We start from the raw sequence: 10,560 nt of genomic DNA on the forward strand, positions 1-10,560 counted from the left end.
TGACGACTTTTGTTCCTGCTCTGAACCCTTCTAGCTCCCACGCTAAAGGCTCTGTTTAGTATTTACCTTCTAGCTCCTTTTGTTTCTTCCTTAAGTGCTATGAGCACGGTTTTGTTTGTTCAGTATTATTTATTTCTTAAATAAATAATTTCTTACCTGCAAGCTGTGTCCGAAGCCCGATCTGCATTCCTGGGAGAACGAACTTCTTCGCATCACTATGCGACCCGGTCGTCACAGCTTAATCCAGTCCATAATTTAATTCCACATTTGTAGTTATTTACTCAAATTTCTACACAATAACTCAGATATGATAACACTAGCAAGCAGTACAGAATATGAAGTGTTTTTTGGTCTACATATTCATTTTTTAAGTGTTTCTCGCTACCTCATGTTGTATATTTTTATATGAGGTTTCCAGTTCATTTTATCATTTATTAATGCACCCAAAATTTTATTAATTTTACCTTTCAATGTCTACTCCGGGATGACTACTCTGAGATTCAAAGGCAGTCTATTTTTGTCAAACCATCTCTTTAATTTGTAAATTTTTTCTGTTATTATTTGTATTATATTTTGTGTGTTCTCTCCTCAGCAAAATGCAGTCGTGTCATCTTCAAATAATACTAACTTTAAGTCCTTTGTAACTTTACAGATGTCATTTATAAAGAAATTTAACAATGTTGGTCCCAGTATTAATCCCTGGTGTACCCGGCGAGAAAATGTTTGCGCTGCAGACATCTATAGTATGTCTAGCTTCATGTATTGTTTCCTGTTAGTAAATAAGTTGGGCTTCTTACCCAGTTCAAGACCAGCACTCTGACGCCATACCGTTCTAATTTGTTAATGAAGATATGATCATTATTGTGTCAAATGCTTTTGTTAGATCTACAAACAATGCACACTGTTTGCCATCGGTATTGCATTGATAATCTTTTCCGTAATTTCAATTAATGGCATCGATGTTGAAATGTTGGCTCTGTATCTGTATTGGTTATCCGTGAGTGTTCCACTTGTATTAATGCATTTGTCCAATATGTTGTAAAGTAGTTTTTCAATAGTTTGACAAAATTGTGCAAGTAAAGAAACAGGTCTATAGTTCAAGAACTTAGTTAAATTTTGTCATTTTTTACATTACCGTCTGAGAACTATTGAGTGTAATCCAGTGACGTGCGGTGAGGTCCATGGCTGGTGAGGCACTGACTTCATCACAGTCAGATTTACAAACATATGAACCCTAAAGAGTATCTTTTTCACCATGTGATTGGCAGCAGTTAACGGGTTATGTATAAAAGCTCATACCAGCATTCTTTACACATACAAACTGTAGCACACAAAAAAGCACATTTAATAAAAAAAAAACATTATTATGGTCTTACCTTTCTTGCTGGACATCCACCCAGCCAGCCTTTGCGTGTGTACCACGCCGTTTGAAAAGAACGGGTCTTCTGTCCCGAAGTCAAAAGCAAACCTTTTAGCTCCGGCGTTGGTCTACCTTTAATTATTACCTCCTGCTTCGATTGAAAGTCCAGTTTAGAAAACTGTTTTATTTTACATATGTAATCCTCCATGTTTTTAATAAAAGTTCAGGCGAGAGGAAATAAACAATCGCTGCACTTGACTTGCTAACTGTTGCTTGTTCTCACTTCTTCTGCAGCCGAGGAATGATGTCTGGGATCACTACCGCCCTCTACCACCAGGAGGCCGGATTACTGCGAGCCTCAGCCAGTACGTCTTTTGCAGCAGTTTTATGAATGCTCAGCACAAAAAATATGTGACACACATACAGTTGTTGACAAAATACACTGTACATTATATACCTCAGCTAACTAAACTATGCAATAGTTTAGTTAGCTGATATAATTCATATAGCAATACGGTCACACTGCACAGCAGGCCAGCTGTTAGCCGAGTCATTGCGCAATCCATGTTGAGGCACAACTGAGTGACGTGCCTCAACTGGCTGCTGATTACCGCATGGTCTCTTCTCAGTATTTGAACGGCAAATGTAAAAATAAAAATAAAAATAATCTAAAACTGGTGAAGTTAAATGGAAAATAACTTTAGTATAATCACTGGATACATATAACAATTTAATTTTTTTTTTTTCTTTTTACATTTTTTTTCTTTCCATGATGGCCGGTGAGGCTCCACCTCCCCTGCCTCTACTGACTGCACGTCACTGGTGTAATCCTTAATAGTACCATTTTTAATTATGCTATTTAGGATAACCCATGTTGATCTCATAGTAGCATAATGAGGTTGATAATTTGATGATTTTCACAAATGTTAGGTTTTTTTGTGAAGCCCTTGGACACAAGGGGTTTGGGAGCATTTAAATGAGAGCAAACAGTAGTTTTGTGTAGTTACTTTGCGCTATTGACTATATTTTGCTCAAACTATTGTATTTAACAAAGGGACACTTGTAGTATTTTGTTGTTATTGTTGTATAATCTTAAATTGTTTTATTGATGTATGGGTAATTTGTTCACAAATTAGTTACATTGTTTGTTGGCTGATAGTCTTTGGCCTGATTATGATTCAAATAAGAAATTCATTCAATGGTAATCGGTGTTCACAAAAATTTGTAGCGTCACCCACTCCAATTCGACTACAAAGTGCTCAAACATATTTCGAGCAATTTGATTCAGAAATTTGATGGCTCCATTTTGGGATTAAAACAAAGTAGTTTTTTGCAGTATAACAACCAAATCCCTTTATTTGCCATTTAGAGTCCCCAATTAAAGTCGCATGCATGTTTTTGGGATGTGAAACGAAGGAAGGCACCCGGAGAAAACTAACTAATACATACAGTATGTATACTGTATGTATTAGTTAGTTTTAACTGCTAGAAAAATGTGTAAGCAACATTACATTTTAACAAACCAGAAAGTATCTTACCTGATTAAGCGAATGCAGCAGGAGCAATTGTAGGCAAAAATCCAGGCAATAGATGATGCTGCAAAACACACAAAATAGAAGATGGGACCAAGTTCCATACAGTAGCATAAGAAATTATGAACAGGCGCAAAATACATTGTTTGAACAGACGTAAACAGTGATTAAAATAATTAATTTCTAATTCATTCATTTAAATTATAAAGATTGCAGTTAGGCACTTTACATTATACATTGTATATGTAACAGTCACTGTTCTGCGTTGTGTCTTTTATAGTGATGCACACACAGGAGTTGAGTCGTGGAGGATTTATTCACCTTTTCTTTTTCTATTAGATCAAGAAAAAGGATCCTTAATATGTGTAGCAATTTTTCCCACTCACATCACCTCATTTTATATTTTTTTCGACAATTAACTATGCCAAAAAAAACTCATAACAGGCATACCTTTTTTTTAAAATGTAAACCAAAACAGGGCGTCACACACAGCTAGTGCACAGTAAACAGGATCTCGAGCTCCACTAAAGAATAAAGAAAGAAATAATACACACTCATATTAATACCACAGGGGTGTCCAAACTTTGTCCACTGAGGGCCGCAAAATCAAAGCAAGCGGGGGCCATTTTGATAATTTTTTATTTTAAAAACCAATACAGCATAAAAAATATACATTTAGGCCTCCACTCAGGCTTGATCCCAGGGACCCCAAAGGGTTTTGGTAAAAAAAATATTAAAAATGTGTCATTATTCAGTATTTTTTAAAAATTATTATTCAAGTTTTAAATCCCTAGATCAACATTAGGTCTATCTGTCAATATAACGTTTTTAAAGATTTAAGTCGTATGCTCTTTTTGTCAAAAAAAACCCTGTTTTATGGAAAAAAAAATATATACAATATTTTCACCCAATAAAATTTTTAAGTGGAATATTTTGAGATTATATTATAATTGGAGCCTTAAAAACTTAACAGTTGGGTTTTAAAAAACCAATAAACCCTATAATTTTCATGTTGCCATTTAATCAATTTGTATCTTAACCTAGCCTCACTGGAAATACTATTTACTTAATCATATGCCATTTAGAACAGTTTAAAATGCCGTGAAACCTCGTTAAATGCTTTTTCTGTCAATGCTGTGTTCGCTGTGAGCTGGTTTGTTTTTTCAACGAATTCAATATGGCGACCGGTTGCTAGGGGATTGGTAGGCGGAAGTGACGTAGGTCCGCCCTCGCCTATTCGTATTTTAAAATGGGCCGTTAAAAAATTACCTGCGGGCCGCACTTTGGACACCCCTGTAAAATACCACATGCAGCGGCACACAAGATGTCCACACAGACACAGAGTTTTATGCCCGTGTGCAAACTCACGAGACCAGGAAACACCGTAATAACTGCGTTAGCATTAAGCTAGCGGGAGCATAGCATAAGCTAACCGCGTGGTTATAGCTTAATGCTATCGGCAGCATTTAGCATATAAAAGTCTGAGGACAATTTAACAACCATAATACAGGAATTTAACCCGCATGTTTACCAACAAGTCACAGACAGTGTGCATTCTTATAGAATACTTTAAGAGCGACAACCAAAAACTTTATAAAAAAATAAAAGGACCGAGAGACAATAACGTGACTTGCAGCTGCAGCAGCCACTTCAAGACAAATACACGGCAAAAAAACTTTGCTTAACTTAACTTTACTAGTCCTAATATCAAACAACGTCATTACAACCATACATAAATGATGGAAACAAAAAGGCCGGTCTTTACTGTGAATGTAGCAATAAATCAATAAATGTACTTACGTGTTCCAGCAAAAAAGGACCGAGCTTATGCGCGCGTATACACACTTATAGGCCTAGTCCGTGTAGGCGGAGCCTATAGGCGGCGCGCATACGCGAATCAGACACGAGTCCGCTCAGGATACGCTCTCTGACTGTACAATTTTCAAAGGCGGAGCTGTATCCTCTAGGCAGAGCCAAAACGAATGTGACAGTAACGCGGGTCTGGCGACTTGAAGGCGGATCCGCATAGGAGTCTTCTGCTGTGTGGGTAGGGTCTGATCTACTAAAGGGTTGCGTGTATTAAAACACGTGTAAACTTGATAGCACACGCAAAGCTAATTTACACACTGCAAAAAGTCAGTGATCAAAAACAAGGAAAAAAAATACAAAAATTAGGGGTATTTTATTTGAACTAAGCAAAATTATCTGCCAATAGAACAAGAACATTTGGCTTGTCAAGACTTTCAAAGACAAGTAAAATTAGCTAACCTCAATGAACCCCAAAATACCTTAAAATAAGTATATTCTCACTAATAACAAGTGCACTTTTCTTGATAGAAAAAACAAATATGAAACTTTTTTTCTCAGTATGTTGAAAAATATTCTTAAATTAAGTAAATGCTAGTGCCATTATCTTGACATAATGATATGCGCTCGGCATTACATTTCTTGAAATCAGCAAACTTATACTAAATATATATATATATATATATATATATATATATATATATATATATATATATATATATATATATATATATATATATATATATATATATATATATATATATATATATATATATATATTTTATATACTGTATTTATATATATATATATATATTGAACTCAGGACTACTCAGACCTTCGTATTGTGAGACACATGCACTAACCCCTGTTCCACCGTGCTGCTCGGGATCTTTCTGTGTGGAGTTTGCATGTTCTGCCCGTGACTGCGTGGGTTCCCTCCGGGTACTCCGGCTTCCTCCCACCTCCAAAAACATGCACCTGGGGATAGGTTGATTGGCAACACTAAATAGTCCCTAGTGTGTGAATGTGAGTGTGAATGTTGTCTGTCTATCTGTGTTGGCCCTACGATGAGGTGGCGACTTGTCCAGGGTGCACCCCGCTTTCCGCTCGAATGCAGCTGAGATAGGCTCCAGCACCCCCCGCGACCCCGAAAGGGACAAGCGGTAGAAAATGGATGGATGGTTTTATATATATATATATATATATATATATATATATATATATATATATATATATATATATATATATATGTATATTTACAGCCCGGCCCACGGACAATTTTTGTTTTTATTGTAGTTTTGAAGAATTTATCTGAATGTGCATGAACTATTTCTGTTCAAAATTGTTTGAAATGTCAAATGTTTAAATGTTAACTGTCAGTTTACTGTACTGCGCCAACTGTACTACTATAGGAGTACATCTTTTCTATTGTTTCATTGAAAATAAAACAGCAAAGTCCATTTGGCTGTCATCTGTTTTAATTATGAGACACAACTGTGTCAAAGTCATGATTTTCTATTTCATGCTTGAAATAAGAAATTATTACTTTAAAAAAGCAGTTTTATACTTGTGAGTGTTGATGACTTTGCATCAGTTGATATTCTAGTTTCAAGCATATTTTACTCAATATAGGTCATAAAATCTCAGCAACAAGCTGTAATATCTTACTGAGATTATTTAGGACCAAAACACTTAAAAGAAGTAAAACACTAACATAAAATCTGCTTAGTGAGAAGAATTATCTTATCAGACAAAAAATAAGCAAATATCACCCTTATTTGAGATATTTAATCTTACTTAGATTTCAGTTTTTGCAGTGCACTGAGGATTGTGTCTCTTAAATGAGCAAAATAGAGAGTGTAATCCATTTGGCATGTCTGCCTTCATGAATATGCAGAATATTTAGTGATCATCAGAACACCCACAATAAGCTACTGGGAGGAAGTGATGCAAATTTAATTAATTAGCATAGCAGTGTGATTTATCGAGATAAGTAAAAAAAACAAAAAACAATAATGCCATTTTTTGTGGTACCCTTTATTTAGAAAAGTATGAAAAAGTATCGAAAAGTATCAAAATATATTTTGGTACCGGAACCAAAATATTGGTATCGGGACAGCACTAGTACACACAATTTTATTGTGTGGACACGCTGTAAAGGACTTAATATATATCCTAGTACATCAGACCCTAATTGTGATAACGTCTTTCAAAACCTGTTAATTGTTTTGTTTTTTTATTCTGGCAGGGTGTTCCAGATTGTGTAATTCAAATATAATAGTGTTACTGTCAATTGAATAAATTACTGGGTTGCAACCACGTGACCAAGAGGCCTCCTGACATATGTTCAATAAGGCTACTCTTTATTTATTTTTAGCAGCCCATATGTGGACATATTTTAAAGTTTTTGTGACAAATATACAAGCCAGTTATTAAAAAAAAAAAATAGTTGAATGTGATGGAGTAAATCCAAACAAAACTTAAAGGAAAACTGCGCTTTAAAAAAAAAAAATTGGCCATCTTTCAAAATCATTATGTGGGACAAGATCACACGTCGTTAGATAGTAAAAAATGCTAGCACAAGGCAGCTAACAATGTAGGTAATGTGGATTCTACTATTCCGCCTATGAAGCACTCTATCAATCAATCAATCAATCAATGTTTATATTTATAGCCCTAAATCACAAGTGTCTCAAAGGGCTGTACAAGCCACAACGACATCCTCGGTACAGAGCCCACATACGGGCAAGGAAAACTCACCCCAGTGGGACGTCAATGTTGATGACTATGAGAAACCTTGGAGAGGACCGCATATGTGGGTAACCCTCCCCCCTCTAGGGGAGACCGAAAGCAATGGATGTCGAGTGGGTCTGACATAATATTGTGAAAGTCCAACACATCAGCGAAAGTCCGGTCCATAGTGGGGCCAGCAGGAACCATCCCGAGTGGAGACGGGTCAGCAGCGTAGAGATGTCCCCATCTGATGGACAGGCTAGCGGTCCACCCCGGGTTGGGAGCAGAGTAGAAAAGAAAAGAAAAGAAACGGCAGATCAACTGGTCTAAAAAGGGAGTCTATTTAAAGGCTAGAGTATACAAATGAGTTTTAAGATGAGACTTAAATGCTTCTACTGAGGTAGCATCTCTAACTTTTACCGGGAGGGCATTCCATAGTATTGGAGCCCGAATAGAAAACGCTCTATAGCCCGCAGACTTTTTTTGGGCTCTGGGAATCACTAATAAGCCGGAGTTCTTTGAACGCAGATTTCTTGCCGGGACATATGGTACAATACAATCGGCAAGATAGGCAGGAGCTTGACCGTGTAGTATTTTATACGTAAGTAGTAAAACCTTAAAGTCGCATCTTAGGTGCACAGGAAGCCAGTGCAGGTGAGCCAGTATAGGCGTAATATGATCAAACTTCCTTGTTTTTGTCAAAAGTCTAGCAGCCGCATTTTGTACCATCTGTAATCTTTTAATGCTAGACATAGGGAGGCCCGAAAATAAAATGTTACAGTAATCGAGACAAGATGTAACGAACGCATGGATAATGATCTCAACATCGCTTGTGGACAAAATGGGACGAATTTTAGCGATATTACAGAGATAAAAGAAGGCCGTTTTAGTAACACTCTTAATGTGCGACTCAAACAAGAGAGTTGGGTCGAAGATAATACCCAGATTCTTTACCGAGTCGCCTTGTTTAATTGTTTGGTTGTCAAATGTTAAGGTGGTATTATTAAATAGATGTCGGTGTTGAGCAGGACCGATAATCAGCATTTCCGTTTTCTTAGCGTTGAGTTGCAAAAAGTTAGCGGACATCCATTGTTTAATTTCATTAAGACACGCCTCCAGCTGACTACACTCTGGCGTGTTGGTCAGCTTTAGGGGCATGTAGAGTTGGGTGTCATCAGCATAACAGTGAAAGCTAACACCGTATTTGCGTATGATGTCACCTAGCGGCAGCATGTAAATACTAAAGAGTGCAGGGCCAAGAACCGAACCCTGGGGAACTCCGCACGTTACCTTAACATAGTCCGAGGTCACATTGTTATGGGAGACACACTGCATCCTGTCAGTAAGATAAGAGTTAAACCAAGACAAGGCTAAGTCTGTCATCCCAATACGCGTTTTGATACGCTCTAATAAAATATTATGATCAACAGTATCGAAAGCGGCGCTAAGATCAAGAAGCAGCAACATAGATGAAGAATCAGAATCCATCGTTAGCAATAGATCATTAGTCATTTTTGCGAGGGCTGTCTCCGTAGAGTGATTTGCCCTGAAACCGGACTGAAAAGGTTCACAGCGATTGTTAGACGCTAAGTGTTCATTTAGCTGCTGTGCTACAATTTTTTCGAGGATTTTCGAGATAAACGGAAGGTGGGACACCGGCCGGTAGTTTACCAGGAGATCAGGATCGAGGTTAGGTCTTTTGAGTAGAGGATGAATAACCGCTTTTTTGAATGCTAGGGGAACAGTGCCAGAGGAAAGTGATAAGTTTATAATATTTAACACTGATGGACCTAGTAATACAAAAAGCTCCTTCATAAGTTTCCCAGGAATTGGGTCAAGTAAACATGTTGTTTGTTTTGTCCCATTTACACATTTTGACAATTCCTCCAATGTTATTTCATCAAAGAGAGAGAAACTATTTTGGAGGGCGGTATCCGTCGTATATACAGTCGTATTTGTGTTAATAGAACCCAGTTGTAGCTGAGATGCATTGTCTTTAATCTCTTTTCTAATTACTTCAATTTTCTTATTAAAGAAATTCATAAAGTCATCTGCTGAGTGGGTGGAGCTACTGGGAGGAGTCCCTTGTTGGGTTAGCGATGCTACTGTACTAAACAGAAATTTAGGATCATTTTTGTTGAGGTGGATGAGATTTGAGTAATATTTAGCTTTAGCTGAGGTAAGCATGCGTTTATAAGTTATTAAACTATCACACCATGCTTGATGGAAAACCTCAAGTTTAGTCGCACGCCATTTGCGTTCCAGCTTTCTACATGATAATTTCTGGGCTTTAGTTTCTTCTGTAAACCATGGGGTACGCCTTTTAGGGGCCCTTTTTAGCTTTAGCGGTGCTACAATATCAATGGTGTCGCGCAGGGCGTCATTAAAGTTGTTAGTGAGGTTATCAATAGAGCCCACATAATTTGGGAATGGTGCCATTACCGAAGGCAGTAGGTCAGTAAGAGTCGTCGTTGTGGCAGCATTAATGTTGCGGCTGCTATAGTAGTTATTATTATTATTATTAGTTTGTTGACAATGAGTCAGAACTTCGAATTTTATAAGGTAATGATCGGACATTACTTTAGTGTACGGGAGTATCATAACTTTAGAGATGGTGACACCCCTGACAAGCACTAGATCTATCGTATTACCGTTGCGATGCGTGGGTTCATTTATTATTTGTGTAAGACCACAGCTATCAATTATAGTCTGGAGCGCCACACATGGAGGGTCCGATGGGGTATTCATATGGATATTAAAGTCCCCCATTATGATTATATTGTCGGCGTGCGTCACTAGATCAGCAACAAACTCTGAGAATTCACTGATGAAGTCCGAATAGGGCCCAGGGGGGCGGTAGATAACAGCCAGGTGGAGAGGCAGCGGTGTGACAAACCTCAAAGTGAGCACCTCAAACGAGTTATATTTATTATTTAGGTTAGGTGTAAGATTATAGTTTTCCACTCTAAAAAGTCATTTTAAAAAACACTAACAATGCTCTATTTTCATGCCGTGACCTGCATATTAACCAAGTATTAGCAACATTGTTACTGAAGGTACTAACATTGAGGAACTACTTTTCTGGCATAATGATGCAGCGCCTTACTCATTTCTCGTCTAGCACACTGG

Source organism: Entelurus aequoreus, linkage group LG02, assembly GCF_033978785.1.
Source record: "Entelurus aequoreus isolate RoL-2023_Sb linkage group LG02, RoL_Eaeq_v1.1, whole genome shotgun sequence".
NCBI classification, from domain to species: Eukaryota; Metazoa; Chordata; class Actinopteri; order Syngnathiformes; family Syngnathidae; genus Entelurus; species Entelurus aequoreus.